The sequence below is a fragment of the Rhinatrema bivittatum genome, chromosome 4 (genome assembly GCF_901001135.1).
Source record: "Rhinatrema bivittatum chromosome 4, aRhiBiv1.1, whole genome shotgun sequence".
In the NCBI taxonomy this organism is placed as follows: domain Eukaryota; kingdom Metazoa; phylum Chordata; class Amphibia; order Gymnophiona; family Rhinatrematidae; genus Rhinatrema; species Rhinatrema bivittatum.
This window is the reverse complement of record NC_042618.1, coordinates 182,422,399-182,441,079: the sequence shown is the minus strand read 5'-3', so window position 1 is coordinate 182,441,079 and position 18,681 is coordinate 182,422,399. Positions and strand designations below refer to the sequence as shown.

Sequence of the window (18,681 nt, the reverse complement as noted above, 5' to 3'; positions counted from 1 at the left end):
CACTGAAGAACGGGATGGCTAGGATTAAAATGGCAGCCTCTCATGACGTCGTCAAGCAGTTCTGCTTAGGCTTTCCTGCCAAGGGGCCTTCAATTGGAATGAGTTTGCATGCAGTAGCTGCGGCATTTAGTTGAGAGTAGGAGGGACCAGCAGGTCAGCAGTGTCCGGAGGTGAGTGCGGTCTGTCACGGTGTTGTCCCGAGGCCGGCTAAATGTTACACTTAAATTAAAAACTCATTAAACATTGCTTAAAAATTTACCAAACACCAATAAAATATTTCAAAAAAGCAGATACATCAAATAACTCCCAATAATTAAAATTAATAAGATTAAAATGTACCCTACTCTCCAGTCCTGGGAAATTTTGATTTCCAGTCACTTTGAGATTGTCATGGATTAGAGGGGGGAGGACCAGGTGCACAAACTTTCTCCTCTGTCATATTACCTACACTCTCTAACACGCACATATTCATTCTGTCTCACATACACTCATTCACACACTCCTTTTCTCTCATACACATATTTGATCACACTCACTCCCTCTCATATTCACTCTCTCACACACACACATTTTCACTTACACGCATTCTCTCTCACTGTACATGCTTACTTTTGCATTCACTCATGCTCTCACACACACCCATGTTATGTGTCTCTCGCATACATGTGTCCTCTCTCCCAGGCCTCTCCCTCTCTAGCTGCTGGTAGGGTGGGCTGTGCAAGTGGGCCTACCAGGTCTCTCTCTCTGTCTTTTTCAGCTGCCAGTGGGTTGACTCCTCCAATGGCCCTGCTGGACCTCGAGTTAGCCTGGTTCCAGTTGAGATGATAGCTCAAAAGAACAGGAGGAACCTCCGAGGCAAAAAACATTAAATATTTAATAAGGCAAAAAGGGATCTACAAATAAGCTCAACATGGGAGTTATTAGAGCCAATAATGAGGCATTCTGATTTATTATGAATGCTAGATAGTAATTCTGTTTTCAGAGAGGAAGTATCAGGAAATGAAATGTATGGTAGGCCAATATAGTTCTTTTTTTTTTTTTCACAAGATGATGGTTGTAATAACCTGCTTGGTCTTATCATTCTTTACACTGCCTTAAATTATTGGTGGAAAAATCCACTAATTGTTTTTCACTTAATGACAAACACAATTGTAATTTGGGATCTCAGTTTACCACCCACTATGTAAACATGGAGCTGAATAATTTGGCAGAAGAATAAATATCAGACTGAAATTATTCTGTTTCAAATCAGCGTTAAGGATGAAATGTGAACCAGATAACCATGGCAACCAAAAGGTGCTGGGAACTCGATTATGAATTCTGTCTGAAATATGAAATCTTTCAACTTGCTCTGCAATCTGTATTATTTAATACTTTGTCCTTTTTCTGTTATGAACTGTTGGGTTCACTTCAGAACTATGCAAGAGCAGCAGAGCTATAGGGCATCCTTTTCTGATTTGAAAGTCTTTTGTACAGACAGCAAATAATGGACTTTTGAAGCCAAAAAAACCTTCAGTTTTCTCTTTTGAGAGATGACCTCTGTTACAAAAGTGAGGCTCTTCAGGACAGTAGAATAGTCCCCCCTAAGATTTCAAAGTCATATGCTTGTATTTTTGTCTACTTTAATCTAAAACTCTTTCTTAGCCGGTCAAAGACTTTAGTTAAAATAATGATAGTTTTTTAGCTGGTCCATAAGACACAAGCTATTGTATATGGACTATTGATGACAGAAAACTCTGTAGTAGCATCAAGGGAGCATTATAAAGAGCCATAATTGTGTCAATGTGGTACTCCATGAATTATATACTACGACCACTTCATTGAAGCTTCATTTACTTTACTGTATTGTTCATTGATAGATTCAACATGACCCAATTTGCCTTGTTGAAAAAGAACAAAAAAAAATAAAATATTGAAAAGGTAAAGTAAGCAAACAGGCAACCTGTGGTCTCCTGATTTGTTGTAGCTTCAGTAAGCCTTGAACTTTTATATGGCTTACTGTCTGTTATTTTTTCTCCAGACAAACAAGACAAGGTTCAGTTGAATACCTGAAAAGACTTCTGTGTGGGTCTTCACAAGCCAAAAAAAAAAAAAAGCAGGAAGCGACAAATGGATACACCACTTACTTAGTCTCCATATAAATTACCTTTATATAGTTTCTATTCAGCTGAAAAACTGATCAATATTTCTAAACTAGTTTATATACTTTTTATCCAGAATACATACAGAACTTGGTTATAGGATGTTTTAACAGAATATTCATGTATTAGATTATCATACACTTTATAGCATCCTGTATTGTGAATCCTGGGGATATTATAACTTTGGCAAGAAGTGGAAAGCCAACACCTTGTCCTGTTACAACTATTTTAATCTATTTGTAAATCATTTTCACATAAATTATAAATAACATATACCACAAGCATAATGTGTACAGAATTACATATCTAACCATTTTTTAAATAAACACAATAACTTTGTAATTCCATTGCTAGCTTATTATGACAAATAAGTACACCCATTCAAAAGCAAAATTATTGAGTGAAATGGTTTTGATTACCCAAGCTTGTGGCATTTGTACCTTAGCCAGAGGATTTAACTTGAGACTTTTTTTTTTCAAAATGTTTTTTATTGAAAGAGGTACATGGATAGTACATCATATTCATATATATGAACAAAGAAAAGGAAATCCATGAACAATGATTACAAAAAAGCTAACAGATAAACCGCACAACTGCCCAGCCTTTTCATCACAGTAAACACCTTGGCTCCCTTTGCCAACTATTACATAGAGCATGTGATCCCTCTTCCATTTATTTTACCTCTTTATTTTCTACTCACCCCACATCCGACACTCGCACCACTCACAAAACTTTGAATCATGCCGTCATTTCATATATATCCCTCCCTCCCTAGAAACCCCTTCCTGTTACACATTGCCATCCTTTACCCCTCCTTCCCCTTGCTATATTAGATGCCAGGAAACCCCATTACACTTTACAATCAGGGAGAATTGATATATCTGAAATGAGAACGTATGCTAATTAAACTTTAACCACGACACCATTTGCTGGAATAACCCATAGATAGTAAACTACTCTTAGAGTCCGTGGGCAGATGTTCAGAAATAGTCTACCAGGTAGCTCTAATTGTTTAAGCAACCTTGTGCTTGCCCATCTTAGTATCCAGCCATTCCATCTGCATCACCTGAACCATTTTTTGATGCTAGATGTCCAATGTTGGCACTGCTTCATCTGTCCAAAAATTTAAAATACATTTACATGCCAGCAGCAGGACTAATTGTACAAACTTTTCTGTGTCCTACTTTTTTTGGCAGATCCTCCGATGTCTCTGAGTAAGAGTGCCTTTCCGGTTTTTGGAATCATGAAACCAGAACATTGCTAAATAAATGTCAACATTCTGTCCCAGAAAACATCTAACTTTTTGCAGAAAATGATGTATTAAAGAGCTGTTGGCTGCTTGACATTTTACACATGTGGTAGACGCTGCCAACTTCATCTGATACCTTTTACAATCATCTATATAAGCATGATGAAACCATTTAAATTTAATTTCCCTCAGACTAGAGTCAGTAACACCCTATTAGAGCCTTTTGAAATACTGTGACATAGAAACTTTGGAAATCACCTCTTCGAAGGCCAAACTCCATTAAACACTGAGAGAAGTAAGGTATTGATCTTGCAGGCACTTTTTACATAACTTATGCCAATATGAAATAGTTATGCATGGATGATAGGCCCTGACGTTCATATGCAAAGGAGAGCTCCATCTTAAAAGTATTGGCCTCTCAAGTAAAGGAACTCAGATAATGCCTTGCCTGGAGAAAGGCAAAATATTGCTTAACAGGGACTTGATACGTACGGCAGATCTCATTAAAAGAAAGTCCAATCTGTTTATCCTCTTCATATAAATCCATGATTTGCTTTATTCCCAAGTCTGCCCAGCCTTGAATAGTAGAAACATTTTTCTTCCAGGGAATAACGTTTTTATTGCCAATCAGTGGGAGTTCTTTTGATCTCATTGCACTTGTTTATGTTCCGTTTTTTGTTCTCACCCCTGTTGCATGTAAACCGGCATGATGTGGTTTTTAATCATGAATGCCAGTATAGAAAAACGCTAAATAAATAAATAAAATGTATTCTATTTGCCAATACTGCAGCCTTGATCTTCATGTCTACATTAATCAACGAGATGGAATGATACAAATCCACCTCCAAAGGGTCCTTTCCCTTTTTTGGGTAATACCACAATCACTGACTGTTTCATACTATGCGGTAAAGTACCTGGAGTTTCAAGCTCATTGTAAAACTTGGTTAGCACTGAAAGCACTAGTAATTTTAAGATTTTGTAAAATTCTGTCCCTTGGCCATCAACCCCTGCTGCTTTTCCAAGTTTAAAGACCCTGGATTACAGAAAAAAAATCTACCCTTCACGAATTGGCACATTTAGTTTCTCCTCTCACCTCTGAGAAATTTTGGGCCATGAAAATTCTTTAAAAAAGATTTCTTGGCTCTCACCTTTTACCTCCTCTTGTTTATAGAGATCACTATAAAATTCCAAAAACCTTTCTGTAATGTCTGAGAGTGAGGGCTTATATCCCCCCTTACTATCCCTGATACCCAGTGTACAGCCTCAACATTCTCTAATGCGCACCAGATTTGCCACAAGCTTGCTCAGCTTATTTCCAAATTTGTATAACTGATATTGAAAAAAATCAAAGGGACTTTGTCGCCCTTTGATGTAGGAGGTGAGTCAAGGCAGCACAAACTTGATCTTCTTTATTTTTTGATGACTCTGATAGGTCAACCATTTGCTGCGATTGAGCAGACTTCAAACTTTTAGACAGGTTTAAAATATCAGCATTATGAATTCTGTTCATATGGCCCTGCATTACTGTATTGCCTGCCTCCTATAACAAAGATGACAAGGTTTCAGGATGAGTTAGTCCATACATATTCTTCCCATCTATTTTTTAGATACCCATGAAAGGATTCATTCAAGTTAAGTTCTAGATTCATCCACCATGAGAATGGGGAATGCTGCAAAACATCGAAATTTAGTCCCACTAAGACTGGCATGTGATCAGATAGAGATATTGAGCCTATTGTGGCTTCACATACTCTAGAAAACAAACTTTCTGACACTAAAAAGTAATCCAATCTAGAGTAGGATTTGTGGGGATTGGAACAAAAGGTATAATCCTATTTTCTAGGTGGAGGATCTTCCAAATGTCTAGCAATCCCAATTCTTTGCACATAAAATTTATGCTCATCCACTCGATTGGGAACTTTGGCAAGTCTACATTCATTTTTCCGATTTGCAACAATATTAAAATCCCCCCAAGACAAGCTTGTGCTCCAGAAAATTTAATAATTTGACTAACAAGTTCAAATAAAAATCATGTGAATAACCATTTGGCGCATAGAGATTACAGAAGACGATCTTTTGTTAGTGTAAGGTAACAGCAACAATAATAAATCTGCCTTTTGCATCTTGGATCTGACGTTCAACCCAAAAGGGAACCTGTTTGTGTATAAGAATTGTGACCTCCCCCCACTCTTTCTATTAGAATATGAAGAAAATATCAATTTCCTCAGCCATTCTCGCTTTAATTTCTTGTGCTTCTTGTCTTGTGTCTCCTGTAAAAACACAATTTGAGAATTTAAACTTATTAACATATTAAGCAATTTTGTGTGCTTTACCTGCGAGTGGATCCCATCTACATACATCGTTGTTATTTTAACCTTAGCCAACACCATTGCAATACCAAAACATATCCCAGCTGCCTTTTACAGAGCACGACAGAGGTACCCTTATACTCCAAAGAACCCCCCCCCCCCCCCAGCTTAGGCTTCCAGAGTCTCCTTGCCCATCTATGATAGTGGCTTCCAAACCATGGCGCATTGTGCTCCCTCGCTCTGCAACAAAATTCACAATGTTCTAACCCTCTTACCCAAACAAAACCATCCACACCCCATCCACTCAGCTTAACAATGCTTCCACTCCTTCCCTGCTTCCGAACACCATCCCCTTCTATTTTATTTCTTCCCTTACTTCCTCTGTGGGGAGTGGTGTCATAGGACATCTCTTCTCAAAAACCTAAAGGGCAGTTCAAATAAAAATAAGATGAAATGAAATGGGCCATTTCTCACATATAGACCAGCTATTTACCTCTTAAAACAAAGGCAACGCAGAGACCAAAAAGCCTCTAAAAACCCACCCCTATTATCCACAACATTTTCATAGAGGATTTGAAACTTAAAATAGAATCATTTTATCCTCTCTTCTTTTATTGACAAACAGACTGTTTTGAACTTATAAATAAAATGTTCAAGGTGGTTAAAACATAAAGGGGCAGATTTTATAAATCTGCGCACACGCGTACTTTTGTTCGCAGGATTTCAATAGATACGCGCGTATCCATTAAAATCCGGGGTTGGTGCGCGCAAGGCTGCCCAAAATCGGCCCTATCTAAAGCCCCCCTACTTCTATCACGAAAGTTACGCTTGCTCGAAGCAGACGTAACTTTGTGCATGCCGGGCCGGCTGCCGCGCTCCATGTTACAGTCCGGGGGCTGGTCCAGTGGCCACGGCCACGCCCCCGGGCCGAAACCACGCCCGCAGTGCCGCCCCTGGATGACGCACTGAACGCATCACGCCCCCTTGACACGCCCCCCGATGATGCGCGGATCGCGACACGCCCCTCGAAACGCCCCCGCCCCCAGGAAAGCCCCGGGACTTACACAGTTCCCAGGGCTTTGCGCGCCCCGGAAGCCTATGCAACATAGGCTCGGCGCGCGCAGGGTGTGTTTGGGCCAGGTTTTCGGGGGGTACACGCGTATCTTACGTGCGTACCCCTTTGAAAATCTGGCCCAAACTTTGTAGTTGCATCAAATCGTGTGTAATGTGCCCAGTTACATGTCACAGTTCCTTTTGCATACTGCACCATACAGAATACCCTGTGCCAGCCACCTGCACAAACAAATCAAATGCAGGCCTTTAGGTACTTTCTCAGCCCGTTGTTACACTCCTTGCATTTCCAGAGAGGACAAAAATGTGGCAGCCTCTGTCTTGGAGGAGAAAAACAGTGTTTTATTGTTGTGGTGCACTCAAAGTTTGGCTGGAAATAAAAGCGCAAAACGGATCCTTTTATGATGAAGCTCTGAAAACACAGCCGACAGTTCTCTTCTCTGCCTGGCAACTTGTGCAGAGAAGTTGCTGAAGAGTAAAATCTTGTGACCTTGGTACTCCAACCCTGCCTGCTGCTGGTAAGCATGGAGAATCCTTAGCTTTATGGGACCAGTTTAGGATGTGGGCCATAACGGGTCTGGGCTTACTGTCCCTGTTGCACAGCAGCCCAACATAATGAATCAGATCGCATTGAAGTTGATTGCCTGGCACCTCTAGGCCCAAACGTTCAGGTAGCCATTTTTCAAGGAAATCATATAAATCCTCTACCTGCAAAGATTCTGGCAAACCAATGATTTTTAAATTGTTGCACCTATTTCAGTTTTCCTGGTCCTCAAGCCGCTCCATTAGAGTTGCATTTTTTTCACTTAATTCAGCAATATGCCGTTCTGTCTCAACCAGCCTATCGTCCTGAGCAGATATGCGATGCTCCGCCTGATCCAAGCGTTTGGACTGACCTTCCAGACTGCTTTTTATGTTGTCCATCACAGACTGGATTTTTATTAAATGTTCATCGAGTGCTGCTGAGACACTATTAGGTATTTGTAGCAGTACTTCTTCAGAGATTGTCGCCAGTGTTTTCGCCCCTTTGTTCGTCGTTGCTGCCAGTTTGGAATCACTGCTTGTCTTTTTTCTCCCACTTCTCACAGCTTTACTGCTCATAACTTTCTGCAGCAGACTTCAAACCCGGTTGCAATAAAAGTTTCCACTTCAAAAAAATATATACTGCTTGCTTGCAGGTGTGCTGGAAGGCTGGGAGGGATGTATTTTAACGCTTATCTGAGGGGATGCCTCAGAGCTCATCCCCTCAACTTCCAATCAGCTCAGCAACATAACCAGAAGACCACTTGGGACATTCTGATGTGACTGGGCTCCTGGGAAGAGAAGCCTCCAAAGCCAATATGTTCAATTTGATGGAAAGAGTTTTCCTAAAGCATGCTATTGAAGATTGCTGGCTTGTGGCTTTGGCAGAGTTGGGGAACCTAAGTACACTATGTGTACAGGGTTTAGCTATGCTGGTTAATGGGCAACCTTTCTTCGTGGTGGGAACTAGGGATGTGAATCGTTTATCTGACGATTGAAAATATCGTCTGATATTTTCAATATCGTGAGATATCGGGGAGTCCCCGATAGCGATAGGAAACCCCACGATTAATTTAGTGGGTTTTCTTATCGTTGGGGGGGGGGGGGGGCGGGAAGAAAGGACACAACCTAAAAACACAACCTGACCCTTTAAAATGAGTTTGTTAGTATCCCCCCACCCTCCGGACCCTGGTGGTCCAGCGGGGGTCCCGGGAGCATTCTCCTGCGCTCGGGCTGTCGGCTGCCACTAATCAAAATGGCGCCGATGGCCCTTTGCTCTTATCATGTGACAGGGGCTATTGGTGCCATTGGTCGGCCCCTGTCACATGGTAGGTGCACTGGATGGCCCACGCCATTTTTAAAGATGGCGCCGGCCATCCATTGCTCCTACCATGTGACAGGGAACGGCCAATGGCACGGATACCCTGTCACATGCTAAGGGCAAAGGGCCATCGGTGCCATTTTGTTTACTGGCAGCCGATGGCCTGAGCGCGGGAGAATGCTCCCAGGACCCCCGCTGGACCACCAGGTATTTAAAAAAATTTGGGGGGGGTCCGGAGGGTGGGGGGATACTAACAAACTCATTTTAAAGAGTCGGCTGTATTTTTTGGTTATTGGCTTGGGCACAGCTGATAAAAAAAAGTACCCGATCGGACTGCAAGATAAAAATTTCACGATGTGAATCAGAACTGGAATCCGAACCGATACCGGTTCCGATTCACATCTCTAGTGGGAACCTTGATAACTGAGGAAAGAAAGAACAGTAGCCCTGATGTCCCATAATGGACTATTTCAGCAGAGTTTAGACAGCCTTCCTGCTCCCATGGCAGATACAGTCTACAAGCGTCTAAAGAAATAGTTCAGTGTGTTACACCAATCAAAAAAGGAAATAGAATGTTAGGAATTATTTGGAGAGGAATGGAGGATAAAATAAAGTCTATAATAATGCTTATATATTGAATCACTCCTCAAATATTGCATGCAGTTCTGGTCACCCCTCACAGAAAAGACATAGGAGATCTAGAAAAAATACAGAGAAGGGCAACAAAAATCCTAAAGGGGATGGAATGGTTCCATTATGAAGAGAAGCTAAATTCTCGGAAAAGAGTCAACTGAAAGAGAGGATATGATAGAGGATAATAAAATCATGAGTAGGGTCAAATGGGTAAATAAGGAACAATCACTGGTCTACATCAATTTTGCTGACTACAAGATAATGTGATCTTTATGTATTTTAGTGTGCTGAATCCAAAAATCACATCAGTTTCCTCCAGTCATGTCCGGTTTTTCCGCAAAATGCTGTATACTCATAAACTCTTATAGCAATAATGTAACTTTATTATTTAGATATGCTGAATACGCAAAAAGATAATTAATGCGCAGAAAGACATGATGAATATGCTCTTTCCTGCTCTTTTACATGAGAAGTTGAAAGCTGGCATATTTGATGGCCCGCAAATTAGGCTTCTAATCAAAGACAGAGAATTCCTCAATAGCATGAAAAACATAGAAAAGGATGCTTGGTTTGCTTTTTCTGATGTGATTACAGACTTTCTTGGCAACGTCAGGGCCGAAAATTATAACCTTTTAGTTCAAAATTTGTTGATTGCTTTTCAAAGACTGGGAGCAAACATGAGTGTCAAATTGGATTTCCTTGATAGCCACCTGAACTACTTCCCCTTAAATCTTGGAGCTATGAGTGAAGAACAAGGAGAACGCTTCCACCAAGACATCAAGACCATCGAACATAGATATCAAGGCAGATGGAACACAAAAATAATGGCAGACTACTGCTGGTGTTTACAGCGTGACAACCCTGATCATAACTATTCCAGAGCATCCAAAAAAATAAAATTTCTCCTTAACAATTAAAATTTACACAACTATTGCTCTCTTGATTAGTCAATAGACTCGTTTTTTGCATGAAACAAATATATTACATGCTATCGCTTCTTCAGAACTTCTTATTACCCTTGATATTCGACTTTATAATCTTTAATCAAACATTTCTCATTTGTGAAAAAATGTGACGTATTGCATATTTTTTTACTTCATATTTGGAATCAGCACCTTTCATTTGGGTAAAATCAGCAAAAATAATTAGGTCAACAGAAAATGTTTTTTCAAATGTAGACCAGTGTTGTTTATCATTTCAAATAATACTTAAAGAGGATACTCCATGAAACTAACAGCCAGCAGATTTAAAACAAATGATAGCATTTTTTTATTCAGTGCTCAATCAAGCTATGGAATTTGTTGCCAGAGGATATAGTCAAGGTGACTAGCATAGTAGGGTTTAAAAGGTTTGAATAAAATCCTTGAGGAAAAGTTAATTTACAGTTATTAGGCAGATAAACTTGGGAAAGCCATCACTTATCCTTGGAAATGAGCAACAAGAAATAGCTCTACTCTTTGGGATCTACCAAATACTTGCAACCTGAACTGACCACCATCGGAGACAGGATGCTGGACTTGATGGACCTTAGTCTGACTCCACATGGCATAACTTATGTTCTTAAGTTAGGTTACTGGCTCAAGGAGCAATTTGTTTTGATTACTGTTCTGTTATAAAAAGTTGTGGCCTATTTGATCTACTTGATTTTTTGTTGGGAATTTCTTACTATGTGAGTCTGGAAAGGACTAGTGTAGGAAGAGGATGGGAACTGAAGGGGGTCATGAGTCTCAGCTGCCTATGTTATGATTTTCCTAAGATTGGAGGGCCTCTCTCAGGAAAAGATTAGGGAAAATGTAAGAGGTAATAAATTAGCTCCTTCCATTTGTAGTAGGAATTGAATTTGAATACCCTAGCCTTCCAAGAAATAACATCAGAACTCCTGAAACTGCTTAGATGTTAACAATTGTTCCCTCCTCTACCCCAAGTAAATGTGAACCGATGTGATATACCATATCGAATGTCGGTATAGAAAAATAAATAAATAAATATCAATTGAACATGAAAAAACACCAGTTATTTGACCATAATACGCTATTTGTGTCACACATTCAGTTTGTAAGGCCTACAGTCATGTTTGAATACTTTAAAAGATACTAAATTGCCATCAATGAAATGTCAAAACCTGGTCTTTCCATTCTGAACAAAATTTTCATCCGACTCTGATAATGTTCGGCAGACTGATTTTAACTTTGTGGGATTTTGTTCAAGAAGATTAACACAGCTCTTCTGCAGAAGTATGGTATATTTTATTTGTATCTTTATTGAAGGCTACATTCTGATAAACTGAAAGCATATGATGTGAGTAACAGGGTATGTATAGTGTATGGCAAGCATAGACCAAGAAACTAGGGACAGCCCATTGAAAGAGGTGCCTCAGCCTCCCAGAGATGAAGACATACATATCAGTATAGTCTGGGAAAAGAAAAGAAAGGCACAAAGGAAAAGAGGGTGTCCTTGGACCAAGCTCTACAGACCCACACTCCAAGCTCTAGAAAAGCCAGGGATTTACAAGGTGTAGGCAGTCAATTAAAAAGGAGTAAGGAAGGTAGAGTCCAAGAAGGAGACTGACAGTGTTCTGACGGGAGAAAACTGGCATTCCTGATAAGATCTGATGAAATGAAGGTAAGAGAAGAGAATTAGGCAAAGAAATATTAATAAAGGGCTGAATAAAGTTTTTGTTATATTTTGCGGCTCACAAGACTGCCATGCGAATCTCCACACTCATCCCCACCACTGACTGACTCTCCCAGAGGCCTCCTGCAATGGCAGCATGCCATCGTTGCCACACATTGCTGACCACCGCTGATGCCTAAGCAATGTGTCTCCTGCCTTGCAGTATCTATTGCTTGCGTGTTCCTGAGTCAAGCCTTGCCTCGTCCAGCCCACCTTATCCAGTCTCACCTTGCCAGTCTGTTTTGTCCAGTGTCATCTGTGTATCCTTGTCCACCCTTGGCCTGACTCTCTGGATCTTGACCTCTTGCTTGGACCTGACCAAGATTGCCTGGCGTCTGGACCTGCCTCTTGCCTAGAACTAACCATTCTTGCTAGCTGCCTGTCCCAATCTTAGCCTGTCTCTGACTCCATTAGTCTGCTGCCTTCCCTGACCCTGGTGTGTTTCTGGATTGTTCTCTTCACCACCCTAGGAACTTGCCTAAGTCCTGCTGGCCGCCAGAACCCAAGGGCTCAATCTACAGGGAAGACAGCTGGTATAGGTGAAGCTCCAGACTGTCCCACCACAGGGCACATTTATCAGCTGCTGGCATAGGCCTTGTGGGTTTTTCCTCGAGGTTGTGTCAACCACACCGCATCATAAAGGCTCACATATCTGCTACCCGTCACAGTTTTGTTTTGTATTTTATATTCAGTTTATTAATCATTGTGCACCACTTTGATAGGTCATTCTGTTTTGAAAGCAGTATCTAAGATTTTTTTAAATAAATTACCTTGCTGTACAGAGATTGGGAGCAGAGGCACCACTGGCAGTAAGGAAAGGATGGAATGATTAGCAGCCCAATGGCTGGAGTCCAAGGACTAATAATGAGAAAAAGTAGGCTGTTTGTGGGAAGCAGAGTATGGAACTGCTGTAGATATCCACTAGACTTTCCCTTCCTCTGTATGGTTATGGAAATTTGGGGGGAGGGAGAGGCGTGTGAGTGCCTAGAAAAAAGGCTGGAAGACAGTTTGTTTTCAGCAGCTACAATGGCTAACGTTCATAGAAACATGATGGCAGAAAAAGACTGTATGGCCCATTTAGGATGCCCATCCATCTAGTTAATTTAGCATTATAATTCTCATTACTAGGAGATCCATTGTATTTATCCCATCCTTTTTTGAATTCAGATACTGATTTTGTCTCCACCACTTCCATTGGCGCCTGTTCCACGTATCCACCACTTCTCTGTAAAGAGATGTTTCCTAGGATTAATCTTGAGTCTGCCTCCTTTCAACCTCATCACATGACCCCTCATTCTAGAGCCTACATTCCATTGAAAGAGGCTCACCTCCAAAGCATGGAAACCTAACATCTCCCCATCTCATCTTTCATCTAGGGTGTACATGTTTAGATCTTTGTCTATCCTGATATGCTTTAGAACAAAAACCACTGATCATTTTAGTAGCCACCCTCTGGACCGACGCCATCCTGTTTATATCCTTTTGAAGGCACAGTCTCCAGAATTGTACTGTTACGTCCACCAGCTGCGGCTACCGGCAACCGGCTCAACTCACCTCATGTCTGGCTTGGCTCTTTGCTCCAGGTGTTCTCGCGGCCGCAGCCAGCCACTGCTGCCATGTTCTACCTAGCTTCCATTGCTCCACATGGTGGCTGGGACTCCGCCGTCCAGCGTGCTGACCCTGGCCCTCCTTAGGCATGCATGCACGCCATCAGTCCTCCCTTTAAAGGGCCCATGGCGGGAACTTCGGGATCGCCTCCAGCTGATGACATCAGTGGCCTGGGATATTTAAAGACAGCCTCTCTCCACCACTAGCTGACTTGGCAACGAGTTCCTTGGTTCCTGTTCTGGTGCCTTTCTCCAGTACCCTGGACCTGTTGCTCCTGCTCTACGGATTCCTGCTCTACTCTTCGGGATCCACTGCGCATCTGCTCCTCGGGATCGGACTTAGCGCTTCTCCTTCACTGGACTCTGTCTCAGCACTCCCGCTCCTCGGGGCCTGGCTCAGTGCTACTACACCTCGGGACCCGGTCTCGGTACCCCTCTCCTCAGGGCTTGGCCCAGCGCTTCTACACCGCGGGACCTTGTCCCTGTGCCTCAGCTCCTCGGGGCCAGGCTCAGCGCTACTACACCTCGGGACCCTGTCTCGGCGCCCTGCTCCTCGGGGCCTGGCTCAGCACTTCTACATTGCGAAACCTTGTGTCTATGCTCTCGTGCCTCAGGGCCTGTCTCAGCGCTTCTACATCACAGGACTCTGTCTTTGTGCTCCTGCTCCTCGGGGGAACCCGCAGCGCTTCTACTCCACTAGAACCTGTTACAGTGGATTCACTACACCGGTCCTGCTGCATCACTCTATTCTACAGGCTTCGGCTCCAGCACTTCCTGTCTATGGGGTCTGCCCCATGTGGTCCTGCTCTACTCTCTCCAGAACTGCAGTAGCCTCTTATTCCTCGGGGCCTTCTCTCTCTCCCTCCTCAAGGGCACCTCAGCCTTAGACTGAACCTGACCTCTCTGACTATCCCTGTTCTCTGCCGTCTGTCTCCTCAGGGACCAGTCACACAGAGGCCCACCTAAGACCAGCCGACCCCGGCACCCAAGGGCTCAACCTGCAGGGAACGCGGGCTAGTACTGGTGAAGTTCCTGTTTGCCTCTGCTCCCGGCCAGCCTTGCCTCCTGATGGTGGGGACCTGCAGGGCCCAACCCTGCAGGTAGCACCAACCCCACCTTGGGCCAAGGGTCCACATTTCCTAACATGTACATAGTATTCCACGTGAGGTCTCACCAGGGACTTATACAGGGTCAATATCACCTCCCTTTTTCTGCTGACCATACCTCTTCCTATGTAGCCAAGCATCTATCTGGCTTTTACTGTCACTTTATCCACCTGTTTGGCTACTTTAAGAACATAATATACAATTATCCCAAGATGTATTTAGAAGAATTTCACCTCCAATACTGTGCCCTTCTCTTGGGTTTTTTTGCATCTTAAATGCATTACTCTGCATTTTTTAGCATTAAATCTTAGCTGCTAAACCTTAGACCATTCCTTGAGTTTAGCTAGATCCTTCCTCATATTTTCCACACCTTCCTGGCTGTCCACCCTGTTACAGATTTTGATATCATCCGCAAAAAGCCAAACTTCTTGAGAATCCTTACACTGTGTTGCTTGCAAAAATGTTGAACCGGTCTGTGGAACCACTCCCTGAGGCTCACCATTAATAACATCCCCCTACTCAGAGAAAACTCCATTTACCACTATCCTTTGTTGCCTCCCACTCAGCCAGTTTCTAGCCCAGTCAATTATTGTAAGTTCCATGTCAAAGGTGCTCAATTTATAAGTCTTCTGTGCAGAACCTTGTTAAAGGTCTTGTTGAAATCCAAGTACACTACATCTAGCGCTCTCCCTTGATCCAACTCTCTGTTGTCTCAATCAAAGAAATTGGTCAGATATGTCTAACAAGGTTTACCTCTCGTAAAACCGTGCTGCCTTGGATCTTGAAATCCATTGGATTCCAAAAATTGCACTATCCTCTGTATTAGCAGTGATTTCATTAATTTGTTCACCAGGGAAGTCAGACTAACCGATCTATAGTTTCTAGCCTCCTCCTTACTTCCACTTTAATGAATAAGAACCACATCTGTCCTTTAGTCCTCCAGGACTATTCCAGACTCTAAAGAAGCATTAAAAAGATCAGTCAGTGGAGCTACCAGGACATTTCTAAGTTCCCTTAATACCCTCAGCTGTATCCCATCCGGCCCCATTGCCTTATCTACTTTGATGTCAGTACTCAAGACTAGCCGTTTAAGTAACTTAGCCAGATATAACTTATCCGACTAAGTTATGATGTATATTCAGTATCACGGTGAAGCCACTGAATATACGCCTATATGTGTGCACTTTGCCAGATAAGTCTCTCCGGCTAAGCTTAGACCTGCTGTATGGAGCATCTAAACTTAGATGTACACTTATACACCTAACTCCGAATGTCGGTATTTAGGGATAGAAGTTGTTTATCTAACTCGCTCAGCTCCTGATCCACCCATTGCACGCCCACTTATTTTGTGCATACATTTTAGGCATATAAGAGACTTGTATGTCTAAGCGGCAGCCATTGAATGTAGATGCATATTCAGCAGCCTCTACTTAGCCACATAAGTCCCGCTTATCTGGCTAAATAGCGCTGAGCACGTTTTACCTCTTTAAGTTTAGTTAGCAACTCACAAACACACTTCTAAAAATCGATAGAGGTTTACCTCATTTCCAATCTTATTTGTGTTCATTTTATGTGGTCCTTCTCCAGGCTGTTCCACAGTGAACACCGAAGAGAAATATTTGTTAAGTAATTTTGATTTTTCCTCATCATCCTCTACATATTCCTCCCTTTCACCTTTGAGTCTCACAGTACCACTTTTGCACTTCCTTCTATCACTAACTTATCTTAAAAAAAAAAAGTCTTGTCCCTTGTTTTACCATGTTTGCTATTTTTTCTTCTATTTGAATTTTTACATTCCTGAACATTTTCCAAGCTTCTCTTAACTTTTCCAGATATTGTCACCTATCTTCCTCTTTCTGTGACCTTTTTCCCCCTTACCTTTTCAACTACTTCTTTAGAAAACCATAACGGCCTCTTTTTCCTCTTCCTTTACTTTATTTTCCTAATACAAAAATTAGTTGCCCTGATATCTCCTTTTAGTTTTGCCTTCTGCCCTCCTACTTACCTTAGATTTTCCCATCCAGCCAGCAACTCCTTGAGGTACTCCCCCATTTTAAGAAAATGTGTTTTCCTGAAGTCTAGGATTCTCGCATTAGAATGAACCTTCATCTCTTGCATCCTAATATTGAACTACATTATCTGGTGGTCACTGGATCCCAGATGATCAAACACTACAACATCAGACATACTGTTTCTGTTAGTAAGTACAGATCCAGTATCACCTTGTCCCATGTGGGTTTTGTTACCAGTTGACAGAACAGTTCTCCTTGCAGAGAGTACAAGATCTTCCTGCTTCTAGAAAATATTGCAGCTGGGATGTCCCAATCAACATCTGGAAGATTGAAATCCCCTAGCAGAGCAGCTCCCTTTTCACAGCTGTTGCGCGTGTATGATTTAAAATAGGCCTTCTGCATATATGTGTGTCCTAATTTTAAGCCATTATTTGAGGAAATGTACTTTGCATATCTTCCATAGGACTTTGTTAGGTTTTAATACAAGCAGGAAAGTGAATTTTAAAACATGCTCGTGTGAAGGACATTGCTAGTTTTACCAATTAGTCCACCAGTTTGCCCATTCTATCTCAAGGTCTTCAAACCCCTCTGGTTCTTCAAACTGCACACCCCCCAGTTGACCTGGACCCCTTCCCTTGTTAGTCCTAAAAAGTGATTTCTGCAGACTTATACCTCAGGTGCAGCAGTAAATATACGCAGCTAACAAGTTGTTGCAGCTGCCAGATTTAAAATATGGATTTACGTGCATAAAGATTGGACTCGCCCCGGGATGCCCCCATACACTCCTCCCTTTACCCCAAAATGAGCTAATTCACTTGCTCTCACTCATCTTTCTGGTAACAAGCAGTATTTCTCGTTTATCCTGAAAATTAATTACTTGAAGTATCTGCTATGGTATTACTAATTAAGCTCCTCCTGAACTTTACTTAAGTGTTTTATTTTTATTTATTTATTTAAACATTTTTATATACCGCTAATAAGATTAGTAACAGTCTGTCTAGGTGATTTACAAAAATACATACATAGGGGTAGATTTTAAAAGCCCTGCGCACCGGCGCGCCTAAAGCCCTGGGACACGCGTAAGTCCCGGGGCTTTGCTTGGGGGGAGTGTCGGGGGCGTGTCGGGGGCAGCGCAGCGTTCAGGGCGTGGTGGCGGTCCGTGGACGGGGCTGGAGGCGTGACGGCGGTCTGGGGGTGGGGCCAAGTGCTCCGGCACAGCGGCGATGCACGCAAGTTACGCCTGCCAGAGGCAGGCGTAACTTGCGTAACTCAACAGAATAAGGTAGGGGAGGGGGATTTAGTTAGGGCTGGGGGGTGGATTAGATGGGAAAGGTGGGGGGGATTTTGTCAAAAAAAAGTTCCCTCCGAGGAACTTTCGGAGCAGCCTCGGAGGGAACGGAGGCAGGCTGCGCGGCTCGGCATGCGCAGGCTGCCGATTTAGCGCAGCCTTGCGCGCGCCAACCCCGGATTTTAAAAGATACGCACGGCTACTCGCGTATCTTTTAAAGTCCGGCGTACTTTTGTTCGCACGCACGTACTTTTTAAAAATCTGCCCCATAATGAATTAAACTAAAAAGACAATATTACAGATATAAATACAAAAATAAAATGTAAAATAAAATATTAAAAGGATTCCTTAATAATTAAATTTCAATTACTTTCATGTTACATTCTGGCAACCAAAATCAGATTATTCTGTGTAATCCAACTCCCTAATTAGTAGGTTAGTCTATAAAGTTAAATTTGAAGGTAGGGTTGTGTGGGAGAGAGCCCTTGACCTTCTACTCTTTCTTTCTAAAGCTAAGTAGAATTACTGTTTGTATTCAATTTTACTCTGTTTTTATGACCAACTGCTTCCATTCAGTATGAAAAAGGTGCTTAGGTAAGATAAGGACAGGTGGCAAGCAAGAGTTGGCAACAGACTTAGCACAATTTCTTAAAAGAATCTCTCAATTGACATCTGTTGGAAAACTCTCTTGAAAACAAGAGCCTAGTGAGTCTCCACCAAAATAGCAAGACAAATTTAATTCCAGATGG

At 42.2% G+C, this 18,681-nt stretch overlaps 1 protein-coding gene and 1 long non-coding RNA gene across 7 annotated transcripts in view; one reads left to right on the top strand and one right to left on the bottom strand.

Moving 5' to 3' along the window:
• CEP112 (centrosomal protein 112) overlaps positions 1–18,681 on the top strand; it is a 1,022,051-nt gene that overhangs the window by 533,186 nt on the left and 470,184 nt on the right. The gene's annotated exons all lie outside the window — the stretch shown is intronic.
• Positions 5,372–18,681, bottom strand: part of LOC115090358 — a 28,837-nt gene continuing 15,527 nt past the window's right edge. The window contains exon 2 of the long non-coding RNA XR_003856389.1: positions 5,372–5,660. This is a non-coding gene — a long non-coding RNA (uncharacterized LOC115090358). The remainder of the gene's footprint in view (positions 5,661–18,681) is intronic.